At 44.9% G+C, this 26,801-nt stretch overlaps 1 non-coding gene across 1 annotated transcript; it reads right to left on the bottom strand.

The window, feature by feature from the left end:
* Positions 1–9,421: 9,421 nt before the first annotated feature.
* LOC123581826 lies at positions 9,422–9,528 on the bottom strand. The gene has a single exon (XR_006704038.1). It is a non-coding gene; the product is annotated as a U6 spliceosomal RNA (small nuclear RNA).
* Between the last annotated feature and the right edge of the window lie 17,273 nt (positions 9,529–26,801).

The following is a 26,801-nucleotide window of genomic DNA, read 5'->3' as shown; positions in this document are numbered from 1 at the left end:
GACACTACGTCTGTAAGGACCGACTTGACGGAAGAGGTGCCCAGGCCTTGCCAGGAGAAATGTAAGCCCATGAGTCCCAGACGATACTGCCCTGTTCACAGACTGGCGTCAGAGTCCCTCCCACACACATGCTGAGCTACGGCTTGGATTCCCATCTGGCTGACTGGTCTCACCGCCATTAGTACTCATTGCCTCTCCCAGGAAACGCTGACTTCCGGTCTCAGCCTGGCGGGGATCCATCATCCCTTGTGAGGCCTTGTCACCGGGCTGCAGGGCCCTGCCCAGCCCTACTGCATTAGAGCCACAAAGAAGGAACTCCCTCCCAGACAGCATCCAAAAGGACCTGTACAAGGTTTGATGCTTTTCACCAAGTAGTAAGCCATCTGGGGGGGGAGGGTCACTGTCCTTTTATTTTCAATCATGACAGCCAGGATTTATAGGGCCATTTGGATCCTGATAAAATGACCTTCTAGAGAGCCGTCTTAAGAAATAGCATTTGGGGGGCACCTGAGTGGCTCAGTGGGTTAAGCATCTGACTCTTGATTTCAGCTCAGGTCACGATCTCGTGGTTTCACGAGTTTGAGCCCCGCATAGGCTCTGCACTGACAGCATGGAGCCTGCTTGGGATTCTTCCCATCTCTCTCTGCCCCTCTACCATTCATGCTGTCTGTCTCTCTCAAACTAAATAAGGAAACTTAATTAAAAAAAAAAAAAGGAAATAGCATTTCTCCTTAAATTTATCAAATTTATTCTTTGTCTTAAGGGATAGCAGTGGATCTGCTTCTGGCTTCTAAGTTTTTGTTCATCACTGTTTCCTCCTCTTTAGAATCTCTGAGAAAATAAGCAACACAAAGATGTACTTGTATGTGATTTATTCAAAGCAGGAAACCCTCTGCACATCCAGAACTAGGCTGCCTTTGCCCCGGGGAAGCCAACAACGTCAGAGGGAAGGGACCAGTTCAAGGACAAGCGTCCTGAAAAGATGTCTCTGTGGATTTTTGAGATGGAAATCTACCACAGGTTCCCGAATGCAGGTGTAAAACCTCTAGCCTGGTGTTCTCACCTCTGAGCAGCTGTCTGGATCTTGAGATCTCCTGAGGAAAGAGCTAACACCTGTCCCAAAAGTTGAAGGCACTTCTAAAGTCATCTAAGACTTCACCCAGACAAGGGACAAGGCAGCAAGGGCAATGTTTGAGCTCAAACTTCTTTGTTGTTTCCACAAGCATGTGGCTTCTTGAAAACAGATGTAAAAAGCTCTATTAAGAAATTAGAAACTCAGAAGTATGACGGAAGCGATCATTTTTTCTCTAAGATCCGTTACTACTGGTTCGAGCATTTTTATATCACTGAAATCATCTTGTATGTCCGGAGGTAAGTACAAAGAGTGATGAGAGATGTTAGCTTCATCTAAACACACAGCTGGTTAGTGAAAGGCAGACATGAGCTCTGATTCTACTAAAAATTGCATGAGTTAGGTAACCTTGGAAAACTCACAATTTCTTATACATCACATATAAAATTACTCTATATGGTCAATGATCTACCACTTGTAAATTATAATACTGTAATTGTGTAAATAGTCTGTTTTACGTACTGCTGATAAGCAGAGAAATCACGAATGCTATGGGAATTTGAATACCAGACCCTAACCTACCACCCCCACCCCCCACCACGCATGTTAAAAGCAAGGAACTCTAGGGGTGCCTGGGTGGCTCAGTCTGTTCAGCGTCTGACTTGGGCTCAGGTCATGATCTCGCGGTTTGTGAATTCGAGCCCCGCGTTGGGCTCTGTGCTGTCAGCTCGGAGCCTGGAGCCTGCTTGGGACTCTGTGTCTCCTTCTCTCTCTCCACCTCCCTGCTCACACTCTGTCTCTCTCTCTCTCTCAAAAATAAATAAACATTAAAAAAAAAAAAAGCAAGGAACTCTAGATCTAAATGAGAGCAAAAGTTATATTTCAAATGGATTTATTTGCCAGAAATTCTTTACCTTGAGAGATACCACGGGTTGCCTTTCTGTGAATATATTATTCATAAGGTATATGATAGTTTAAGGATGAAATCTTTCCCTCCCCCTGGACATTCTACTTTAAAGGGCATTTTATTATTTCAAATGCACATTTAGTTATTGCAATAGCTTTTTTTAAAACTCAGAGACTTGATGAAGGCTGTGGAGTTCCCCTCCTCTGGCAGAGAAAGAGCATTCCAAAATGGACTTGTCTATCAAAGTAATAAGAAAAATGGCAAAAATTGTCAATATCAACTTTTTCAGATCTCTGGAAATTAACAAAAGGCTTATAACAATCCAAGAGGGTTTTATTAAAGAAAAATGAGGTGTTTCTTCAAACATCCTTCCTGCCTTGCTCTCTCTCCTCTCTTTCTGGGACTCGCATTATGCATGTTTGCAGAGTACAGAGACACTTTGGTTGAGCGTATTTTACTTCTAGTGTTTTAAAGGTTTTGCTGCACCGTATCCCCCTTATTATTATTATTATTATTATTATCTCTTACAAGAAATTTGCTGTCATTTTTCTTTCTTTTTCCTGTTTGAAATGCAGATAATAGTTTCTTCCCCTGACTGCTTTTTAGGATACTGCTTTTTGTCACTGCTTTTGGAGCAATTTGATTACAATGACCTCAGCGTGGTTTTCATCATGTATCTTATCCCGGGGTTCATTGGATTTCTCGGATCTGTGAGTATATGGTTTTAATCATACTTGGAAATGTTCAGTCTTTGATAATTCAAATATGTTTGTCTGTCCTCTTCCTTCTTGCCTTTTTAATTTTTTTTTTCTGACACCAATTCTATGCTCGTTGGGAAACATAGTGCCTACCTGCTGCTTCCAGGTACCGATTTCATGTTTTCAACAAACCTTTCTCTGTCGTGGCTTCATTTTCGAGAGTGTCTTTCCCTATGTCTTCAAGATCACTATTTATTTTGTCTGAAATGCCTAACATGCTGGTAATAGCATCCGGTGTAACTTTATCTCAAACATTATAGTTTTTTGTCTAGATGTTCAATAGGGCTCTCTTTCGTATGGTCCGTGTCTCTGCTGAAAAGGCACTGAAGCTCAGACGTGGGGTTTGGGAGCACGGGCGGAAGACTGTTCATGGTTTATCTTGTACTTTGTATGCAGACACACAGGCTTCTGCACCCGGGGGTCCCACAACAGCGGTGGGATGACGGCCCCCACTAAGAGGAGGGCAGGATTGGGCTGCATGCACACACGAGGTGCTTGGATTGCTGCTGTCACAGCTCATGCCCCTTGTTTCCAGGGATAGTATGGACAGTCGTGACTTCTCCTCCCTGCTCCTTGTCTCGTTCTTCCTGATATGAGTCAAGTCCTTGGGCCCAGGGTGGTGGTTAGAAATGGCTTTCAGAGGGCACCTAGGTGACCCAGTTGGTTGGGCATCTAGCTCTTGATTTTGGATCAGGTCATAATCTCATGGTTCATGGGATAGAGTCCCGAGTCAGGCTCCGTGCTGACAGCATGGATTCTCTCTCTCTCTCTCTCTCTGCCCCTGCACCCCCCTTTCTCTCTCTCAAAATAAATAAATAATTAAATAAACAAACAATAAAAAAAATGGCTTTCAGCACCATTAGGCATGGAGAGGGTCCAGAGGACTGGGTCACACATGGTCCCTGAGCTGAACATTACGCCTTTAAATTGATGGGTGTCTGTGGCCTGTCTCTCTCTAGTATTTGGTTTCCTTCCCTTTTTTTTTTTAAGGAATCTAGTGTCTAATTACTGAAATGAGGTCACAGAAAAGGCTTTGTCGATTCTGAGTAGTGTGTCCTTAGCACTGGTTTCAAAGTACGGGATACGGTGCTTGATTGCCATTTCTTTTGTGTGCTTCTTGGTGATTTTCCTCAAGTCCGTCAAAGAATGTTCCTCATTGGCCCAAGAATCATCAGGACTGACTTGTTGCCTCTGACACACAGGATGAGTTGGTGGAAATGGTGCACGTGCTCACAGCTGGCCTCGTCCGCGACGGAGTGGGTAACAAGGAAGTTGTCAGCCGTCCCACAGTCTGTTCCACCTGGCACAGAACTTCCCGTGCCGGGCCGTGTCCAGGACTGGAACTGAAGCCTCCAACTGGTAGGAACACTCAAATCACCATCACCAGCAACTGTTGGGGACTGAGAATGGACCAGCCGCAGATTGAGTGTCTCCTGGGGTCCTGGGGGGGGGCACCTTTGTGGGCAGTATCCTCAGGACCTCCTCCAGGCTTTTGCAATGAAGAGTCAAGAAAGGTCTACATAATTGATTTTAATTGTTTTAATGTTTCTTTATTTTTGAGAGACAGAGAGACAGAGCGTGAGTGGGGGAGGGGCGGCGAGAGAGGGAAACACAGAATCCAAAACAGCTCCAGGTTCTGAACTGTCAGCACAGAGCTCGATGAGGGGCTCGAACCCACGAACCGCGAGATCATGAGCTGAGCCGAAGTCAGACGCTTAACAGACTGAGCCACCCAGGCGCCCCTACATACTTGATTTTAAATAAAAAAGGTCATTGTCTTCAAGTATGTGTGTGTAGATTTCTTTTGTCCTTAAATTTTGCTGTGCTTTCTAAACCTTCCATGATGCTCTAGATGACCTTGGCAGCCAGGAAAATAGGTTGTGTTATACGGAATATGCTTTGTGTGTCTTCTTAATTCAACCCCCACAGGTTAACTATACCTTCCTTAAACAGAAAGAATAATAGTGTTGCCCCCAAATTGGTTTATTCGGAACTGAAAGTCACTAATTTCTTTGGATTTCCTGCTTCTGGATCATCAGTTTTGTCTTTATCTCCATCTCTTATCCTGGTCATTTTTAAGCGATCCTATTGGCGCAGGTGAAATGGGACCGTTCCCTAGAAACGGGTGTCTGTGTGCACAAGGGCAACGGAGACATGCAGGAGGGAGGTCATGAGGACGGATGGTCTCCTCCACTCATCGGCTGCCAGAGAGGCAGGTCAGGGCTCCGCACTGCACATCCAAAGCCAAGGGCCATGAACAGGTTCACATGAAAGAAAACAAAAACTCTGTGACCCTGCCTTCCAAGAGTTCTGTTTCTGTAGGAAAAGCAGCCCCTGGCTTCATGTGAACAGTTACCTGCCAGCTGACCGTGCCATTGCAATGGAGCTCCTTTCTCTGCATCCCCACCACAGCGATGGGACCCTGTCTGTCCCCCGATGTGGGCCCCCCAACGTGCAATGTACTTGCGCACACACTCCTGAGGCCTTGTGGTTTGCTTGTGTTCACGGTTGTTTTTCCTGATGCATATGAGCCCGATTCCCTGGGCTGGATTTTATTTGGGGTGAGCCCCTCCATGCGGACGCAGCCCTTTCGTGTTTTGATCCCACGCACTGTGTAAATAGGAGAACGGCCTACAAATTCCAGCCAGAAGAAAAGAGTCAGCCAATTAAAATGCTAACCAATCGATTGAAAAGGTGCCATCATGAGAAGACCATATTGTGAGTTCACACGGAACAAAGGTTCGGCACAAAATGTCTCCTGGGTTGAACATTCCACTGAAACATGTTTGAAGTAAGCAGTAAATAAACAAAATCTCTACTTCAAAAAGCTAGAAGGGGGGATTAGAAGGAAACGGAGAAATGACCCCTTTGTAGAAATGATGCTTTCTCCCCTTTTCCGTTGACTAATTGACAACTATGTGGGTCTTTTTTTTTTTTCTTTTCCTTTCCAGAGGGAAGAAAACATGTGAGTTGGCTCTGATCCCATTAGCACAACTAGCTGGAGACAAGCCATCTGTCACAGCTGCTGCTTGCTTTAACTGCCACTCTAATTGACAATGAACTCAGAGACCTGTAATAATTGTGGCTGCTCAGTGAGTCGGGCAGGTAATGCCTTCCTTTTAGGTCCTATCAAGCCGCATCTGTGCCTGCTCAGTGCCTTTCTCCCGGGACTCTGCCCTTGGCGAGGCCGCAAAGCTCTGCTCAGACCGAGGGTTCGCCTCATTAGGGAGGCTCTGGGGGGCCTGGGGGACAGCCGGCCCACGATGAAATTGAAAACCTCCTACAACTTGTCCTAAGATTTTAATCCCCTGGCCAGGCATTTGTCACATCTGCTACCCAGCCCGGGCCGTTCTGGGGAGGTTTGCACCAACCGCTTTGGCTTCGACTTCTTCGACGAGAAATGCTTATTTCTTGCCGCGAGTTTTGTTGACCAGTACGGGCTGGCACATGTGCCTTACCTTTTTCCTTTTCATGCCTGGTTTCCTTTAAGGCAGGGAGTAGCACGCACCCTGGAGAGTGGCCCAAACGTAAAGATGAGGTCAGCAAGATGGGGTGGACTGTAGTATATCTTTCGGCGGCTGGACTCACAGGCTGACTTACAGTGTGGGCAGTGTTACGGAACGCGGTCTGAATCCCATGTGCAGGACTTGACTTCCAAGGACACTTCAGTCGACTTTGAAAATGCTCATTTTCTTGGGAAACATCGCTATGGTCTCTTGGGCTCAGAGACTCTGGTCCTGCTGACATTACTTTCCGGGCTTCCTGGTGACACAGCGGTGATCTGGATACCAGTATGAGCCAGCATGGTGGTGGCCCTGATGGTCCGTTTTCTGTGGCCAGTGGAAGACGTCTGTGCCCACTGAAAGGTTGGCTGTGTTGAGTGTCTTTGCTTTCGGATCCAGGCCGGAGGCACCACAGCGATGGTTTCATTCCCCTCATCTGATGTCTGCTACCTTCATTTGAAAACACACACACACACACACACATACACACACACACACACACACAAGAAACTGATTACCTGTAACATCCCTTCAGACTATGCTTTGCTCTATGTGCCTGAAGCATTTATTAAATAAACATCCAGACTGGCAGTTTCTCTACTTGTCTCACTGGGGAGAAAAATGTCAGGCAAAGATGTCTCGGGAGTCCCCCAGGCTGGCAAGCTCCTTGAGATAAGTGCACCAAAACAAAGAAACAAAAAACAGCCGTGGATGCCAAGCCGCGGTTCTCCCATCACCCCTGGGAGGTCAGGTGGAAAGCAAAGGACCTGCCAGGTTCTGTTCAATCAAGCCCCTGGGAGGAGGCTGCAGGATCAACCCGATCTTCCCCAGCCCCTCACATGAGCCCCATGCAGCCTCCAGCTCGGCTCTGCAAAGCGGTGGTTTGGAATCACAGCCGCGAGGCTCCAGACAAGACATAAGCAAACCAGAGTCTTCAGGGAGGCCACGCTGGGCCTGGGTGCTGGGCTGCACACCCTGATTCTGTGACGGGAGCTGAATTTTCCAGCAGGGTTTCAACTGATTGAGATTGGGGATGAGGTGGCATTCTAGAGACAGAGGCTTGTGAACCGGTGACCTTGTGGGAAGGAACTTTGTGGATGGAGAGCAGTCAAGAAGGGCAGTGTGGCTGCAGCCGCATGAACAAGTGGAAGAAAAGTGAGATGTGTGCCCTAGAGTCGGGCCTGGGCCCTATAAGACCTTGCAGGCCCTGTAAAGACTTTGCCATTTTGCTGGATTCGGTCTGTACACATGAGGTCCTCCAATATTTGAAAGTCTTCTTTAAGACTCAAAATTTAGCAAACACAAACGACAAAAGGAAAGAGTTCTTGTTAAGCCAGTGAGGTCTATTAGACCAAGCTTCCTGTGAACATGAAAAAAAAAAATATTAGAGCGTGACTAGAGTCATTTCTGACTAAAGGGGACTTTGGGGTGTGACAGTTTTTATTTTTCAGAAATTACAAGAGGGGGAAGTAAAATTTTACACTTGGAAAGGTCTTTTGAGACGATACGGCAGACATTTTAGAAAATGTGCTTGTGTCCTGGGATCAGAGAAGCGATGCAGTTTAGTCAAGATCACGCACGGGGTTGAGCTCATCCAAAATCCAGGCCTGCGGGTCCAAGATGCCTGTTTCCAGCAAAAACTCTGCTGGGTTTTGCAGTACACATCCCCCGTAGATAAAACTCGCAATTGCAATCCTTGCATGAACCATTGGAGCTATTTTGTCAAGTCCTCTCGAAGCACTAAACCCAGAAACCCATCATCTGGCCTCAAGGGTGGGGTGTTCTAGCATTTAGAAGCGAAGGACAATCCTGATGGCTTCCTCTTCCCACCAGAACTCTGTTCTTCCATAGTCAGGGTTTCTCGGTCTTTGGTGAGGTCACTTCCAACATGGTAGGCTGTCAGCACCATCTCTGAACCCTCGGGGATATTTTTCCTCTTTCTTCCTATTCTTTCAGGTTCGACCCTCTTATTTCGTGCTAACTAGCTCTTCTCACGCCATGGGATCCACCCTTGTGATACGTTAGGTAAGTCACAGCCTGTCCCAACAGCTGGACCTCAGCCAAGCTCAGCCCATGGTTCTGCTGCCCACCTCGAGTTCAAGGCACACCCTCCCTCTCCGTAATCACTATGCTTGTGGTTTGGACCCCTTCCAATCCACCTATATCTTTAGGAGCTGAGAAGAAACTCCACGCTCTAAAAATAAACAGAGCTGGGGCGCCTGGGGGGGTTCAGTCGGTTAAGCATCTGACTCTCATTTTCCGCTCACACCTAAGACCAAGGACATAAAACCAGTGTGTGGTGCTGGGATCCATTTTGGAGGCACTCTGAGTGACACCAAGTTCTTGATTTAGTTTTTTTCCCCCCCCTGCATTTATTCATCTGCAAACTCCTCTTCTAGACTGGGCATTCTGCAGATAACCTTTGTTCCTCAGCACTGGTTGACTTAGTAAACTGACATCTTAAAATGTGGTGAAGTCCAAGATGACAGTGGTGAAGTCCAAGGATGAGGGTGTTGCTTAGGGCGTGGCCACTGGGTTGTCCTCTCCAGGAGTAAGCTACCTCTCACTCAAGAATGAATTGTAAATTACCTCTGTTTACACATTAAATTTGTGGGTAATTCTGCACAAATTTGGCCTCAGGTCGTATTCACTCTATTACTGCATTCTTAAGTTAAACATGGTGTAAATATATCTCCGTGTTTTCCATACTTTTTATCATGATCTTTTTTTTTTGACTTTTTTAAAAAAATGTTTTTTAATTTTAATTTTAATTTTAATTTTTTTAAAAATTTACGTCCAAATTAGTTAGCATCTAGTGCAACAACGATTTCAGGAGTAGATTCCTTAGTGCCCCTTCCCCATTTGGCCCATCCCCCCTCCCACACCCCCTCCAGTAACCCTCACTTTGTTCTCCATATTTATGAGTCTCTTTTGTTTTGACCCCCTCCCTGTTTTTACATTATTTTTGTTTCCCTTCCCTTAGGTTCATCTCTTTTGTCTCTTAAACTCCTCCTGTGAGTGAAGTCATATGATTTTTGTCTTTTTCTGACTAATTTCACTTAGCAGAATACCCTCCAGTTCCATCCACGTAGCTGCAAATGGCAAGACTTCATTCTTTTTGATTGCTGGGTAATACTCCATTGTATAGATATACCACCTCTTCTTTATCCATTCATACGTAAAAAATATGGAACGCATCATGAATTTGCGTGCCATCCTTGCACAGGGGCCATGCTAATCTTCTCTGTATCGTTCCAATTTTAGTATATGTGCTGCCGAAGTGCGCACTCTTTATCACAATCTTAATGACTACCTAATGTTCCCTGTGTCATCATGTGCCTGCATCATCATTTATTTAAAGAATTCCCTATTGTGCTCTGTCCTGTGCAGTTTGTCCCCAATGCTCCATTGGTGCATTGGACCCCTAAGTGCATAGATCTTCACCTTTACATCTGTATATTTCCTCGTACAAACAATTTGATTTAGAAGTAATGTCAAGGATTAATATTTGATACATAGTTCTTAGAGTGAGTCATCAGGAAAACTGTTAAGGAGGATTTTAAGTAAAGCAGGATTTATTGGACGTCTGTGATTTGCAGAACACGGCAGTGGGAAACATATGAATAAAGTGCGAGACAGAGACTCGCCTTTAGAATGCATAACCTAATCAGAGAAAGCTACGTGTTTCTCTGTAGACCCCCTATACATACATATTATGGCAGATAATGTGTTATTTTCTCATTCATACCATATATATATGGTTTTTTCTTTAAATTAGAAAAAATTAGATCAATGAAGACAAAACACTCACAAATGGCAGAAAAGCCCTCCTATTCTATACCTTATCTATTTCTAAACGTCACGAGGCACCCCTCTCCTTTTGTAAGTCATACATCAACAACACACTGTCACACGTATTGGCTCTACCCATCCTGGTCCTTCACCTGCCTCTGATGGCCTGAATTCCTCTGTCCCCCAGAACAGTTGTCACTTGTCTCTCACAAACTGTCTCTTGATTCCGGGGGAAGGTTCCGTTCCCTTAGTGGTTCGGATATGCAGGGTTTTTAACCTTAAGGTGTCTTTGTATACATTTCAGGAGGGATCTATAAATTTGAATAGAAAATAATTCTTTTCTATCTTCATTAGCCTCCAACTTAAATTTACATTAAGTGAATATAGTCAACAGGCCACAGGCATTTGAAAGTCCTTGTGACCCTGTGCGCAGGTTGGATAATAGATATTTTCATACCATATTACAATCGTTGCATATCTTAAAATATTGTCTCTGTCTTCAAAAAATATAGAAGAGACAACACCAAAACTTGTTAGGTATTTAATGCACCAGTAAAGGAGCCCATATATTTATTCATTATCATAATTTTTTATTTTATGCTATTTTATGTTATTTTATGTTATTTTATTTTATCTTATTTTATTTCATTTTATTTTATTTGAGAGAGTGCACAAGCGGGGAAGAAGGGCAGAAGGAGACAGAGAGAGAATCTTTTTTTTTTTTTTAATTTGATGAGAGAGAGAGAAAACATGAGTGGGGAAGGGGCAGAGAAAGAGGGAGAGAGAATCCCAAGCAGGCTCCACACTGTCAGCGCAAAGCTCAATGCGGGGCTTGAACCCACGAATATATATATATATATATATATATATATATATATATATGAAGACAATGGCTCATAATTTTCACTTCCAAAGGCATTATTTAAAAGATGCTCCATGGAATAGCCATTGTTATGAAAATTGTTTATCCTTTTTTTAAATGTTTATTTATTTTTGACAGAGAGAGAGACAGAACATGAGCGGGGGAGGGGCAGAGAGAGAGGGAGACACAGAATCCGAAGCAGGCTCCAGGCTCCGAGCCGGCAGCACAGAGCCCGACGTGGGGCTCGAGCTCACAGACCGTGAGATCATGACCTGAGCCGAAGTCGGTCACTCAACCGACTGAGCCACCCAGGCGCCCCTGAAAATTGTTTATCTTAAGCAGTTACTGGGAAAATGTTGGGTTAAGATATTGAAACAAGATCCTTTGTATTGAAATCCATTGAGCCTTGTTTATGCTAAAGTTTACCTTAAGTCTCTAGGAGAAGGATAATAAGCACAGTTTTACTAAAATTCACACGGATCAGGAAGATTTTTTCCCCGGGCGTTTCTCCAGGCTAGTTTCTTAGAATATATTTTGGGCAATGCCTGCCTATACTTACCTTCTTCCTATTTCAACATGCTAAATACGGAAGCGTGTATTTATTTATAGAAAGGTGATGTTTGTTGAGCCTTGGAAAATGCTAACAGCTTAAAGGGACTTAGCTGTCTCTACTCAATTTAAATCATGCAAGTGTAGTTTCTCACATCTTTCCGGATATGTCTTTGTGGAAATCTTCAAATTAAATCTTAGGAATGAAATCTTAAATGACTCATAAGGGGGAAATTGCAGTACCCAGTTCATAGAGAAGAATATTGGGCTTGGTTATGAGCGGGTCACTCAGAGAAGACCACTCCCCAAATCGCCAGAGGCAGCAGCTGGGTTTTCTCTGGAAACCTCTGGTCAGGGTTACTTGATCTTTGAAAAGCCACCAATGGGAAGGAAAATGGGAGCACCCAGAGCCAAGAACAGGGATCTGATCACTGGTGATGGAGAATATGATCTTTTAATTCCATTTTTGCCCCGGGTATAATTACAGGTGAGTTGCCCAGTCTTTGCTGTCCTTGTGGTTGTTATTTTAACCCAGAGATGCTGTTGTAAAAATTATTTGAGAGGGTGTGTTTCGATTACTTTTAGAATCTGTTATACCTACCATGACGCTGTCCTTGCTGGTGAGAAATGACTCACCTTCTTACCTAGAAGCAAACATAAGAAATGGAAGCACATCTGAGTATGATTATACGGAAGCTCCATCCCAACCTACTTCCGTGAGTATGTATAGTCACGTCCAGTAACATCAAAAGCATAATCTGTTAAACTCTTAGCTAAGAACAGCGTAGCAGGTAATAATCAGAATGGCTATCTAATCTGGTGGGGGTAATCTAATTATTGATGAAAAAGTGATAGTAAATTTGGACCAAGATGACTCAAGAGAGAATGAAATTGTGGAGATTTTAGGAGCCTGCATTTCTTCTCTAAAAAAGAAAGAGATCTAGATTTTCCTGCGATCAGGTAACATTTCTCCCCCTTAGGCTTGCATTCGTATTCGGAAAAACAAAAACCAAAAAGTTGATCTTAAATTTCTTAGACTTACTCACCCTACACTTCCCTCGCCTCTGTCTCCTGCCTCGGTACCCTTTTCCCTATACACATTTCCACATGAATCCTTCTACGTGAATGTGTGATTATGTCCCCTCCAAGCCTTCGCTCCGTTCAGATCCAAGGCTCAACACCGAAGGTAGGAGTCGGATGGGTCTCCAATATGGAGGCATGTGACACTGAGCAGTTGTCATGAACAATTTCAGTTGTCATGAACAGGACATGAACAATTTCATGACCTCTAGAATTAGGACAATAATTACATCAGAGACTGCTGCGGACTCAAGTTAGATAATACTAATATGACCGATAAATGCCATCTATTACGTACATCATTATTCCCCTCCCCGGCCCTCCCCGGCCCTCCCCTGCCCTGCTCTGTCCGTGGATGTGCGTGGCTATCTTCTCCACAAATATGTCCGTTGCTTTCGCGCTGCTGATCGCGTTGCCCTGCCTGGATGTCCTCCCACCCCATGACGTCTTCGGCTATCCACAACTGGCTCTTCATCAGATCTCAGGGAAGCCTTCTCTGACCTCCCTGACAACTTAACATTCCACCTTGTTCTGTCAGATGCCTGTGTGCTTCCTGAGGCCCTGATCACAGCTGTGCTTTAATACCGCAAGGCCGCAAGTCCTATGACGGGAGGCTCTGCTGTCTCTCGTCCCCCCCACCTAGCATCGTGCTCTGTAAACTGTAAGCACAGATAACTGGTTAAATACACAATGTCACACAGACCTACGGTTCTGTGAACAACCTTCTGAGCAAGTCCTTCCCCGCGCAACTCAAACCATTTCCTTGAGGACTGGAATCTAGATACTATCCCTGAGCTTTAGTCCCACCCAGACCATCAGCACTGGTGTTACCCTGTTAGAAACGCAACACCAAGGGAGCAAAGTTGTCCATCATAAGAAGTTGTCCATATAAGAGAAAAATGGGAGTGATAGATTCAGAGTCTTCGAGCTGCTGAAGCTCTATATTGAAACAAAGTTATTCAGAAAAATGTCACAAATCACAAATAATTTCTTTCTTTCTTTTTTTTTTTTTTTTTAGTAGCTCTGGTGTCGAGCTGTGCTTTTGGTGACTGCGAATCAAGGGGAAGCCATCTCCGAGACCCGTGGAGCTCAACATAAGGAGTCACAGGCTAGTGGGTGGCTGAAACATCGCGGAAGTGATAGGACAAAATAGGTTCAGGAATCAGAGTTGCCTGGACATCAACAGAAGCCAAAGGACTTGGCGATCAAAGGAGAACAATTAGACCAGAATCTGCGGACACCATGCGCCAGGCAAAAAAAAAAAAAAAAAAAAAAATTCTTTGAGACTTAGACAAAGGTATTTTGTCAACATTTCTCCTTATTTTCTTGCACACCTACATATAGCCTTCCCCAGCGTGGTCTCTGCAAGCCTGGTGGCGTTAGGATGGGATTGGTGTCACAGCTTCCTACCGAAATAAGTTTCTGACGCGGCAGCAAGATTTCCCTGTCGTTTCTTAAATTACTACATTGTCATCTGCTCCACCTCAATACTTGCCATGATAAGAACAGGGAGGCCCAGACAGGGAATTTAATTTGCCTTACTCATTCATTTACGTCTTCAACAAAGACGGTATTTACGGAGTGCATACTGTGTGTCTGAGACGCTTCTGGATCCTGGAGATGCAGTGATAGATAACCCAGGGCAAATTCAATTATGAACCTGAGGCATTTGAGCGAGTACCTCAGAGCTGATCGGGAGCAAGGAAGAATTCAACCGTAGGGTTTTTGGTGCTGACACCTCTGGGCCCGTCCCACACATGTTATCACCTCACCCACTATATTTTATACCCTTCTCTATTCATTAAACAAGTCATGCTCTTAATATCAGCCTTCACAAAGCTTGAATTTTCTGCAGCTAGTTTCGAGGATTCAAATGGTAAAAAATAATTATTTTCTCCATAGGAAATGGTCACCATTAATCATTAAATGGTTTATCCATTTTGGGTCTCCTTCCCCTTCCCTGTCCCCATGGCACATGTCACTATGTATATTAGAAATGCACATTAACAGTAATCTGAGTCGGGTGCCCGGAGAAAAGGGCCTCCACGGCTGTGTCCAGAGGTTGTAATAGCAAGAGTCTGTCTTAGTACTTTCTGAATGTCCTATTAATGTAAAATAATAGTTTGAGTGATGGATACCCAAGATAGCTGAAATTTATATTAAGGACACTCTCAGCCCTGCTGGAAAAAAAAAAAAAAAGTCCATTTAATTCTTAATATTAAAAAAAAAACCTTTCAGCAAAGATTAATTTTTCAAATTGCAAACCAATTACAACTATGAGTTGCTCCTATCACCCAAATGCTGGCTCAAAAGCAAGATCACTATCTTGTTGAGATTAGCTGCACATTTAAATGATTATTGATTGAGCGTTTGAGCCAGGCCTTAGGTAAAAATGGGCCTTTGAAAACGCAGCTTGAAAATTGAATCCATGCCATTGATTAAAGAGCCCACTAGAAATAAAATTAAGGTTTTGCTCGGTCCACTGATGTTTGACCTTAGCTCTGTGAGCCACTGTCCTGAAGTTTTAGCAGGGAAATGGATACTCGGCTGCACATTATCCCTTGTTTATACAAGAACTTACAGTAAAATGGACTCTTCCCTCACAGAACTGTAAGGTTCCTCGTGTGTTTGTGCAATAACATCACAGAGATTGAGACGTGCAATTAGTCAAAACCAGATGATTTAAGCGAAGAAATCTGATTTCAGGCCGTTTCTTAATAAAAGTTATTACAAACGGTGGGCAAGATCAATCCTGTGCCTGAAATGTCCCTGAAAGTTGCAATTGGCATACAAAGTATGTAGCACCTTCCACAGTTCGGGTGACCTTGACTGTTGCCTAATGGTAAGTCGAAGCAAACCCACCTTCTGGAACTCTAACAGCGCCTCCTTTTGTGCAGAGCTGAGGATCCCATTGTTTGGCCATCATTGTAAAGGACACAACAGAAACAGGGAAAGTGCTTTTCGGTGTCCCAAGATTTCTTCAACCCAAGAACATAAAATATTTAAGAAATTTTTGAATCCACGGAAGCTTAGATTTATGCATTTGCCTAGCTAGCCTGAGAAATAATGATTATCCTTGAATACATTCATTAGGTAATATATTGGAGGTTTTTTTAAAAAAAAGAGCTTAAAGGTTTGCCACTCAGAATCGAGTTGGACCTTAGTCTGATCTGACTAATTTAATATAACCGCCTCATATTTGAGTGAAGTTATTTTTTCCCCCGGACTACCGTAGCTCGGGATAGAACTGGAATGGAAACCCGAGAATTTAAGACAGAAAAGACACCACAGGACACGGTGAGCCAGGCAGCTCTCTGACACAGTATTTTCCATGTATTCTCAGGTGTTCCCCTCACTGGGAGTGGCTTGGGGGCATTGGGAAGTCAGGGGACGCCAGAACAAGATGGCGACACACTCTCCCTTTGGCTGCTCCTGTGACGAGCCTGGAAACCTGAAATTCAAGGTCAGGGAGCAGCCCTGCAGGTGCTCTCCAGAGGAAAAGACCTGAAATCACTCAATCTGGAAGCTGAAGGCAGCATTTAATTTTTGTCACAGGCCATTGATCCCAGTCAGGAAGAGGGATGTATTTGGCAACTAAGAGTGAATGGTCAGTGGCAGATGGACTGGAGAAGAGTGCTTGCTGTGTTCACCTCAGAAACCATGGTGGTTCTCCCTCAAAAATGGCCTGCCAGGAGCCAAAATGGCCCGCTTCCTTCGACTGGTTACGGAGTATGTGTGTGTGTGCAGGCGTGGGGGTGTGTCTGCCCTTGTGAGTAGTTTAATGAAAGCAGACAGTTGAAAAAAGGTAAGGGGAAGTTCATTTCTTGCAGTGAAAGGACTTTTTCCAGTAAGTACGAAACATGTATTCCCCACTCCCTTCTGTTTTGAATGAATATTTTCTGTGAAGTTATTAGACTCAATAACGTGATACTTTGCTAAGAGTGCATCTCAGGGCGAATGTGTTTTTTATGGATAGCAAAAAAGAGACAACTTCTTTGTTACCTTTTTATCGGGTTTGGTAGTTGTGACATTTGTCCCTCAAATAATACCATATGTAAATACGTGCTTGAAAAGTTAGAATGGGTTCCAGTGTTCCCAGACACGGCGGCGATGTATGCTCAACACAAATGAAAAGCAAAGCAAAACCCTTCTAAGATGAACCGATCTGTTAACTGTCATTTATTTTTGTGCAGATGCATTTCCAAAGACATAGCAATGATATTTAGAGAATTCTCCTAAGTGGCCTAAATAACTGATCTATCCTCAGACGCTCTGTGGAGGGAGCTCTAAGCTCCTTGGAGGAACCTTAGTCCTTCCCTTCGGCTGTGACCCCCTGACCTCTGCCGGCACCGAAAACGATAGGAGCTTAAACTGTGGAGCTTTGGGAGTTCGTCTACCTCATGGGTGCCCTTCCTTCCTCTGCCAGGGAGCAGGTCCTTCCGGGAAACTCAAGGGGAAACCTACTATCTGAATGGGAACGTGGCAAGAGGCGTGCGTGGCCATAGGACTTCCTGGGTGCGAGGAAGATGACACGTGGCCACAGCCTGAGTTGCCAAGGACAGGGACCTCCACCCTGGCTTGGCCGAGACCGTATTTTTTAAGTGGGACATCCAGGGAAACCCCGATTCACCTGCCCTTCTTGGGCTCTGGAATTTGAACCGCCTCTCTAAAAACCCACCAAAATCGCTCCTGCTTTTGTTTGTGGCCACATCGATGCAATGACCACCACAGAAGCACTGCCCGTTAGAACCCAGGGTCCATCCCCTTCCGTCATTTCATGCCAAACCCCAGAAGAGTGAAGCTCAGAGGTGGAGGTGACCGAGAGCAGAACAGAGCAGTGGCACCCCACGCCTCACCCTCTCCACTGGCCACACTGGCCTCATTCAGGCATGTCCGTATGCAGACAGCAGTGGTGACAGGCACTCACTGAGTGTGACCACGGGCCGACCGCTTAGCAGTTCTGAGAACAGGTGCTCCAGTAGCTCACTCAAATGCACATGACGACCCACGAGTGAGCCACTGGCTGCCCAGCTGTGTCCACGTCCTACATTCAGAGTGATGAGCAGGGACGAGGTTCGAGACACCGGCTCCTGCCCACAAGCTCTGACTCGGACCTCCGCTCCTGTGCCGAGCCACCTGGTGACAATTCTGGGAAAATCCGAGCAAAAAGCAGAAAGAGGTTAAGTGTTGGAAAAGGTAGAAAAGAAGACAGATACTCATGCCAAAGGGCTGGTGCAGGTATGGAACCTGTGCCTCGCGATTTCCTTAGAGAGCCCCAGGTACCACAGTTAACCTCATAGGTTTACTGATGAATAACTTTGTTAGTAACTGCAGAAGCAAACTCTCTTTCTACGGCAAGATGACAACACAGGATTATATGGTCCTCTATGCTTAAGGAAAAGTCTCACACATTTTCATCATTGTTCTTCAATACCAACATCATCCTTATCATTATTGCTATTAGTGGTGTTGTGTGTCAGTCTTTTGTGGCATTTCATTCATTCCTTCATTCACTCAATGATTCACTCATTCTACTCTCTTCCGCGATTGGTCGAGAGAGACGAACAGAAAAGTTCTTGCCCCTAGAAGTAAGTCTACTGGGTAAGATGTCTACATAAATACTTGGAAATAATATAGAAGGATGCAGGAAGAAGCACATATTCTAGGAGATTTGGGAAAAGAAAATGTATAGGGAAAGACTTTGTAGAAGACACGGCATCCAAGCCAACTTCTCAGGGCTGACTTTCGTTGAGTGTTTTCAAGAGAGGACGGGAGTGCATTTCTGGCAGAGACAGGGAGCTGAGAAATCCCAGAGCATGTGAGAGGAAATAAAACGGGTTCTGTGTTCCTGGATCATAAAAAGTGAGGGAGAGGAGCACCCGTGGACCCCAGGGAGGAGCTGACCCGGCTCCAGGTGATGCAAAGTTGGATTGAGTGCAGTCTGACAAGAAAGTGCTACTGACGGTCTTGACTTTGTGTGGTACTTGTTCCCAGACTTCCTTCCCAATTTTGCTGAAGTGAAATGCCTGGTCACTGGGCGTTGAGGGCACCACATCACCTCAGACCCTGTGGGAGCCTGTACCCTGCCTGTCACGTGCAACAGACCCTGATTTGGTCTGACCCCCACCAGGAGAGAGCTTTAGTGTCCAGTCTGCAGATCTTCGGGCCAAAGAAAATGTTGCTGTCATGGGAATAACTTTCAGATTTCCAAAGCCTCCATCAGTCAGTGTGTGGGAGCCAATTCCTCTTGGAGAAGCGGACTCTGGGAGGCGTATTATTACAGTGCAAACCAGAGATGAATATTTAACCTTTCTGATGCTGAATGATTTAGCAGGTGCCTCTGCGCTGCCCGAGAAAATGGGTTCCTTCAGGGTCTAATGAAAATAAGCATTGTTTCCACATTAGGAGGCAATAATAGCAGAAATAAGGACTTCTATTCATACTGGCTAATGTCTCCCGTGTCCCGGATCGGTCCCGGCAGGATCTGGAAGCGAATGGGAAATGACTACCAAACACATCCAGCCAGTTAGCACGCCAAGTGTTAAGGCTTGAGCTAAGGCAGCTAATTCACCTAGTACCTTCTGGTTCTTGGCCCATGTGCTCCTGAAGACCAATTATAGGGTTTCTAGCAGTGCGTGGGATATTAGCATCCCATTGTAATGAAATCCATAAATAAAAGACGATGAAATGCCCGTGTCTTGCAAACTGTTTAAGATTGGTTTTATCCCACAATCTGGCTCCAAGATTTCTGTTGCCCTCCCCTCCCCCTTCCTTGGCTTTATTTTCTGAAATGATGTTCTTGTGTTTATTCATATAAGGACAGAGTGTCCCTCTCATTATAAGGAGGATAGTATAGAATCCATTCTTTCACGTGGCCCAAATTCTACCTGTCATGCTGGAGAAATTGAGCAGTTGAGGTAATGGGAAGTTGCCTGGTGTTTGTAGCATATAACACCCTGTTTCCTTTGTATGTTTAGTTGTGGTGCACCAGATAACTGATTCTAGAAAACGTCCTGCAGAAAAATCAAATCTATGGGGGAAAAAAGCTTATTTATGCTTTTCTGAGAAAACATTCAATTAAGTGATTTTTATGCTAGATTCATACTTAGTCATGCTAATTTGCATATTCAAAAATTCCTTACGAATAGAAATGCAGTTATGCACACGACTGGAGAATGGGTCTTTCCTACCTTTAGGTGATCCATAAATCTGGCACATGAATCATCGGGCCCACAGAAGAGCCCTACTTTAAAGTACCTTGACTAGGGGCGCCTGGGTGGCTCAGTCGGTTGAGCGACCTACTTCAGCTCAGGTCATGATCTCACGGTGCACGACTTCGAGCCCCACGTCAGACTCTGTGCTGACAGTTTGGAGCCTGGAGCCTGCTTCAGATTCTGTGTCTCCCTCTCTCTCTGCCCCTCCCCCACTCATGCTCTGTCTCTCTGTCTCAGAAATAAATAAACATTAAAAAAATTTTTTTAAAGTACCATGACTAGGTGGGTTCCTGTGCAGGGAGCTATTGAACATGCCCCATAATCCTCAGCTACGGGTGGTCACGTATCTCCTTGAGTATGGTTCCCAGTGACATGCTGACCTCTCCTTGAGTGTGGCTCCCAGTGACTAGACTGTGACAATAGTGGTGAGGTGCTCCCCTCATGCTGAGACTTATGTCCTGCCCTTACTCCCAATCAGTCACTGAGATGAAGCCAGTTCTCAGGCAACGAGCTGCTCCGTGGGGAGGCCCATGTGGCAAGGCGCTGAGGCCTCTGTCCGACAGTCCTGTTGAATCTTGCCAACAACCACTGACAAAGCTTAGAAGCCAAGCCTTTCCCAGGAGAACCCTGAGTCAACACTTTGATCCCATCTTATCGGAGACCCCAAGCCCCAAGATCCAGGTAAGAGTCGCTGCATTTCCTGACCACGGGAACCATGAGATAGTAAACGTGTGTTGTCTTAAGCCCCTATTTTGTTACAGAGCAAGATAAGATAAAGTCGTTAACAAATCACTCTGAAGAACTTCCGACACGCTATGTGAAGATCACCCTAAAAAAATATTTCAGTAGAAATACGCGGAACTAGGGTAGAAAGCACTTAGCATTAGCTAGACAGATAAAAATGGAAGAGTTCTCTCTGATATCCAAGACCCGAGATCAAAGATCTGCAAAGTGTAGTCAACTCCAGCCCGTGTCCTGTATAAATAAAGTTTTATTGGAACGCAGCCATGACCAATTATTTGCATGTTGTCCATGGCTGCTTTTGCACAAAAACCACAGAGATGAGTAGTTGCAAGAGATTTACGCAATGCAAAGCATAATCCCCTTCAACTATTTATTATTGGCTTCCTCTTTCTCTCTCTGTCTCTGTCTCTCTCTCTTACACACACACACACACACACACACACATACCACACAATCACTGACTCCTCCCCTGACTTAAGGTTACTTGTTTGAAAGAAACTGTGTGCATTCCAAATGAAGAATGTCATCCTATGTGCAAGTATAAAAGAAGTCCAGCTATGGGAACATATAAACACTGAAACATGAGACTATGAAATATTGTTAGCATTGACACGTCACCATTGTGATTTGGTTGTAGGAGCCATGGGACCCTTTTGTTTATAATAAATGGTGCCCCACCAGCTGGTGAAACCAGTTTTGTTCTGATCGTACCTTCGTTCAGGAATTCTAAACGTCTCAACAGAGTATTTATTGCTTTCTTTCATCTTACATGTCCAGTTGAATTGCCAGCTCCTAGAAAGGAGAATTGTAAAGGGAAAATGGGTCCTACAGCTCATTAAATCCAACATCCTCTCTTTACCGATGAGAAAAGAGAAAGCTGAAAACATCATACGACCCACCTAACATGCCCACTCCTTGGAGGCAGCGGCTGGGATGGAAGTTCTAGCTCCTTCCCTTCCATTCTGTGTCTTGCTTCCATTAGAATCTGGCATTGTGTATCACAGCCTACAAGGTGCACACTTAATAATTTCTTCTCAAACAAATCCGCACCTCAGTGTGGTATTACTGTCCGTGCTAATGAAACAGCCGTATCTCTAGGCTTCCTGAGACCCTTTCATTCAGGCTGCACCCATGAAATGAGGGTCAGGCCAATGGGAAGTGAGCACAAACCATCAGTCACTCACAGGTTTGGCCTTCTTCATGGTGCTTTTGCCCTCGGGAACCAAGGGTTCCAGGTGGCTTCACTGCAAACAGAACCACCTCGGGAATCTTCTGCTCAGAGGACTCAGGAGAATCATCGACCCTCATCAGACTGTGATGTGAGCAAGAAATAAAGCTTTGCTGTGTCGAGGCACTGATATTTCAGAATGTGTTTGCTGTTGTAACAAGCCTGCTATCACCATGATTATGTGGAGATCAGCAAATTGGCAATCTTTTTCAACTAGAATAAAACAGAGAATGAACAAACAAGCCAAACAAGAATGCTGAGCCGCAGAAATAAATATCACAAGGTCACTCAAGGTCTTCGACTTTGCCCATAAACTAGTCTGTTTCTTCTCCGAAACCAAGAGCAAACATTCTCAATGTGCAAGGCTATGCCTCCACATAACTGCCATGAAGCAATGCCTTGTACTATTTTTCTCTTCATACATTTATCCTCAATAGCACATTCTGACATCCTAGCTGCTAACGTATGGAAAGGTAAAGGGCACTAAAAAATATGAGTCTAATAACAGGAAGCAGGTGAGGGCAATCTACGTTCCACCCAGCCTGTCTATGGGATTTGGTCCTAAATTTATGTAGCAATGTATGCTACAGAAATCACCCTGAATCCTGCATTCAACTCTCTCAATGATTTGTGTATGCTTTGTGGTGGTGTCCACTCAGCCAAGGAGACAAAAACATGAGAAAACTTCATCTGCGCTCACCAAGTAGGTAAGAGAGAGCGTAGTGGTCGCCAGGTCAACTTGGGGAGTGGGGGAAGGCAAGGAGGCCACAGTGGAAAGAGAACCCAAGTCTCACCTCCTAGGATACGTGTGTCTCTATCTGGAACCTGAAGAACGAACGGGGCTGCTTGGTCGAAACTGACAGCAAAGGCCCCAGAAGGAACCGGAAGCACCAGGTGGGTTAAAGGGGCAGATGGGACCAGTGGGAGGGGTCTCGATGCCATGCTGAAGAGTTCAGGTCTTCACAAAGGCAACCGAGAACAAATGGAGGAGGTTTAAAACGTGAGCGACAATAGGACTTGAGTTTTAGAGTGTTGAACTGTGATACCAGCTATACTGGATTTGAGAAGGTAAAATTAAAGCCTGGAAAAAAATCAGGATAGTCGGAAAATCACATACAGGGGTGACACTGAGGGAGTTTAGAGAATGGGCGGTGGAGGGGACAGACAGGGAGAGAAATGGATAAGCTGTCTGATGGCACAGAGAAGCGTCAGGGCCAAGGAGGACCAAACAAGACGCTGGCATTTTCTGAACACTCAACACATGCCGGGCATCAAGCCTAACTAACACTTAGAAGGGCTACTCCAGTCAAATCCTCATACCGACGTGTGAGTGCGGGATGTCACCAACAGTGTGCCTCTGGCCCCCGAGTTTAAAATAAAGGCGCAGTCTGCAAAGTGGTCACATGAGGGGTAGAGCCTGAGGCAGTCTGACCCCAAACATACAGTTTTCGGAAAAACCACCTCCCCCTAAGGATTCATTCTCCAGACGGTTTCATCTAAGTATGGAACACAAAAATCAGTTTATTTCAAACAAAGGCAAGAAATACCACTTAAAAACGATAATCAAGTTATCTAACGCAGCGGTTCTAAATGGTTTCCGTGTCACTATAATTCTCTGTTCACATCTGAAATGTTTGCAGATGACAGTCCCTTGTCGCAGTGCGAGCTGACTAGTCTATGGTTACAGGGCAACCATATACCCCAATTTTCTCAGGGAGGTCCCAGGGAATGCCTAGAGTTCAGTGTCAATATAAATATTATCTCTGTGATCCTATAAGGGTCCCAATATGGATGATAAATCAGCCACCCCAAACCCCAACTTCTGACTCACTAAGCTACAGCTGTGCCCTTCTCTCACAACTACTTCGGGAGCCCCAGGGGTCAGCATGCCCTAGCATATTTCAAATTTCTGAGAAACTCAAAATAAAATGAGAAAAAAACACAAAAACATGCAGCGACATGAGAGAATTCAAATTACAAGGGAAGTAACCACTATCTCCAGAGATGCAGGCCCTAGAAACAGACAGTGTGTTATATAAGCCACCCCGTCACCTCATCCACATCTGCTTTGAGAGCTGGTGTGGAAGCATTTTGAGTTCCAGCTGGTGGAAATAGAGGACAGGAGACAATAACGGGTGTCCTACCAATTACAAGGGAGTTATGGATAAGAGCACTAAATTATGTTGTCTCATGTTGATCATATTAGAACCTGAGTTTGCGGGGCACCTGGGTGGCTCAGTCGGTTGAGTGTCTGACTCTTGATTTGGACTCGGGTTATGATCCCAGAGTGGTTGGATTGAGTCTCATGTTGGGCTCTGTATTGAGCATGGAGACTGCTTGGGATTTTCTCTCTCTCTCTCTCTCTCTCTCTCACTCACTCTTTCCCTCCGCCCCTCCCGGGCTTGCGCTCTGTCTCTCTCTAAAACAAACAAAAACGCACAAAAAACAAACAGAAAAGAATCTGAGTTTTCTCATCTCTGCCTACAGAAGTGAACTCTGAAGTAATGGAAGCTATGGTTAAAGGGCTTGGAAAGCTCATATGAAGAGAAACATTTTTTTCCTTGATATAAAGAAACAGCACTTTGGGAACTGGTCGCATGACCATTGTGTGGCTTTGACCCATGTCTTCTGCCCAGAGCCCGGGAAAGCTGGGCCACTTTGAGAATTGTCCCCCCTACAGAACCCACAGGTCTCCAGAGGGCCTGCAGGTCTCACTCCTGTCGGTCACGCCTGACGGAGGGATGGACTCTGGCCGTCCCTCCCGCCTCCTCTCAGGCCTGAGCTGCTGGCAAGCCTGTACTCAACACAGACTTTTATTAAAAAAAAAAAAAAAAAAAAAAAAAAAAAAAATATATATATATATATATATATATATATATATATATATTTTACTATTCTGCCTCTTTCCTAATTCAAGGGGACAAAAATCTCTTTCCCAAGCCGAGCAATGATGCCATGTGAGCAGATGAGACCTGAGATTGTCCAAGGCAAGGTCGCGCCTGAAGTCTGTCGAAGCTGCTGGAGCCTGGCTCCTTTTCTAGCATCCCCCACCCCTGTCACGGGGCAGGGGTCGCTGCAGAGACAAGAGTGCAGCACGGGCCACTGGTGTGCAGCAGGGAGAAGCTCATCACCTTTCCATCAGTGCCCTCCGGGGTAAGGTCTGAGGGAAGGGCAGGTGGAAACATCTCCTCCGAGCCCCACATCGTAAGATGTGGCTTGGAGCACAGATTACAAATTAATGTAGAATAATGCTCCCAATCTAGTACATGTGAGGCCTTGAACTCAGAGGGAAAAGAAGCGAGAAAGCACGAATGTTACCCATTTAATTTCAAAGCAGATATCAAGGGGCATCTGGGAGATTTCTCAGTTCCTCATTCCTCTCTAGGCACCTAGACCCTGCAAGTCAAGCCAGCCTAAATCCCCAGCCAGTCCTGAACTCACATATTCATTCCCTTAGCAAATATTTATTGATCACCTACCAGACATCAGGTACTCTTCTGGATCCTAGCTGTGAGCCATGCACTCGAGGCAGGGCATCTATTTTTGATGGGAAGAGAGAAAAGCAGTGAAGAAATAAGTGAACAAGAGAGTTTCAGCTAAGCACTCTGAAAGAACAAAAACCTGTCCTGAGGTGCAGTGGTGGGTTGGTGTAGACAAGCTTGTTTAGGTGTTCAGGGAGAGGGAAGAAACTAAGAGGCAGGAAGGGGCCAGGTCCGACAGACCCTCAGAGGTCATGGGACAGAGTATGGGCTTGCTTTGTGATCAGTCAGTGGGAGCCACGGAGGGGCCTTGAACAGGAGAGGGAGGAAGCTGAAAAGGAATAATGTGAACACTTGATTAAGAAGATCGCTCTGAGTTATGGAGAGCAAATGAGAAACAGGGAGACCATTTGGGACGTGTCTATACCCGAACGCCATAGACGGTGTGGCTTCTAAACAACAGAAATGTATTTTCACCATTCTGGAGGTTGGCGCTCCGAAAATTGAAAATAACTAATTGGCCTCCTCCCTCCAGAGTAAATCTGGCGTGATAATGAGATGACATTCTAGGAAGACATTGGAGTGGCAATGATACGAAGGTGAGGCAATGATACAGAGGAGGTGAGGAAGAAAGGCCAAACCCTTGTCATGAACCAGATTACAAAGGATTCTTGAATCCTTAAAATGCACCCCAGAATAATTTGGGGGAGGTGCCCAGTTGACACCTTTTATGGTGAATACGTGGTGACAATGTCCAGCACCTAAGGAAGCAGACCCTCTGGAAGGGTCTATGGAACGCTCGGGGGGTTGAGGTAGCAAACTTCTCACAGGTATATGACTCAGTGGGCGGGTCGTCTTACAGTCCTGGTATCCCACACCTGTAGGCACTGGGTCCGCCGGAAAGCCGGGAGGTAAGAATGCTCAGAATACCTTGGGTTTCATAAATAAACAAGGACAGACATGCATGATTTGATTCGCCAAGTAAATCATGTCCAACGCCTTTCAGCAAGGAGGTTTCTGACTTACTTACTTATTTTATTCCATACAAGGGAGAAAACGCCCCAAATATTCCATCTTCTCAGTAGGACTATGAAAGTAGACTGAATGTCTACCCAGTGGCCATCCCCTCATTAAAATGAGCAGTCTGGAGCCATTATCTTCACAGCAATGTATTAATACAACCCCATTAAATAAACTGGGTGTTCTTTGTAAATGGTTGATGAGGCTCATTTCAGATTGTGAATATCATATTTATTGCTGTTTTATGTATAATACTCAAATTGATGGCTAATTCTTCCTGCAGCAACTCATAGTGAGAGCCGTTAAAGAGGGTTTTCTTTTTTCTTTTCCTCTAAAATAGGTGAAATGTGACCTAATTTTTATGGGCATTACAAATAAAATACTTATCTATTTAATAAATACTGAAAACTTGGTACATAGCAAAATTTGCTGTGTCTTGACATTGTATTCAGAGTTGTTGCCATTAAAACCGTAATATTGCTTCCATATGCATCGTGTCTGGGACTTTTAGTACAGATCTAGCTGTCAGATTAAACAGCAGGGCTGGTGGGTGCACAGGAGGCTAATTCAATACACAAGAATGGCCGTGCTTA

Source organism: Leopardus geoffroyi, chromosome A3, assembly GCF_018350155.1.
Source record: "Leopardus geoffroyi isolate Oge1 chromosome A3, O.geoffroyi_Oge1_pat1.0, whole genome shotgun sequence".
Lineage (NCBI taxonomy): Eukaryota > Metazoa > Chordata > Mammalia > Carnivora > Felidae > Leopardus > Leopardus geoffroyi.
This window is presented reverse-complemented; position numbering and strand designations above follow the sequence as displayed.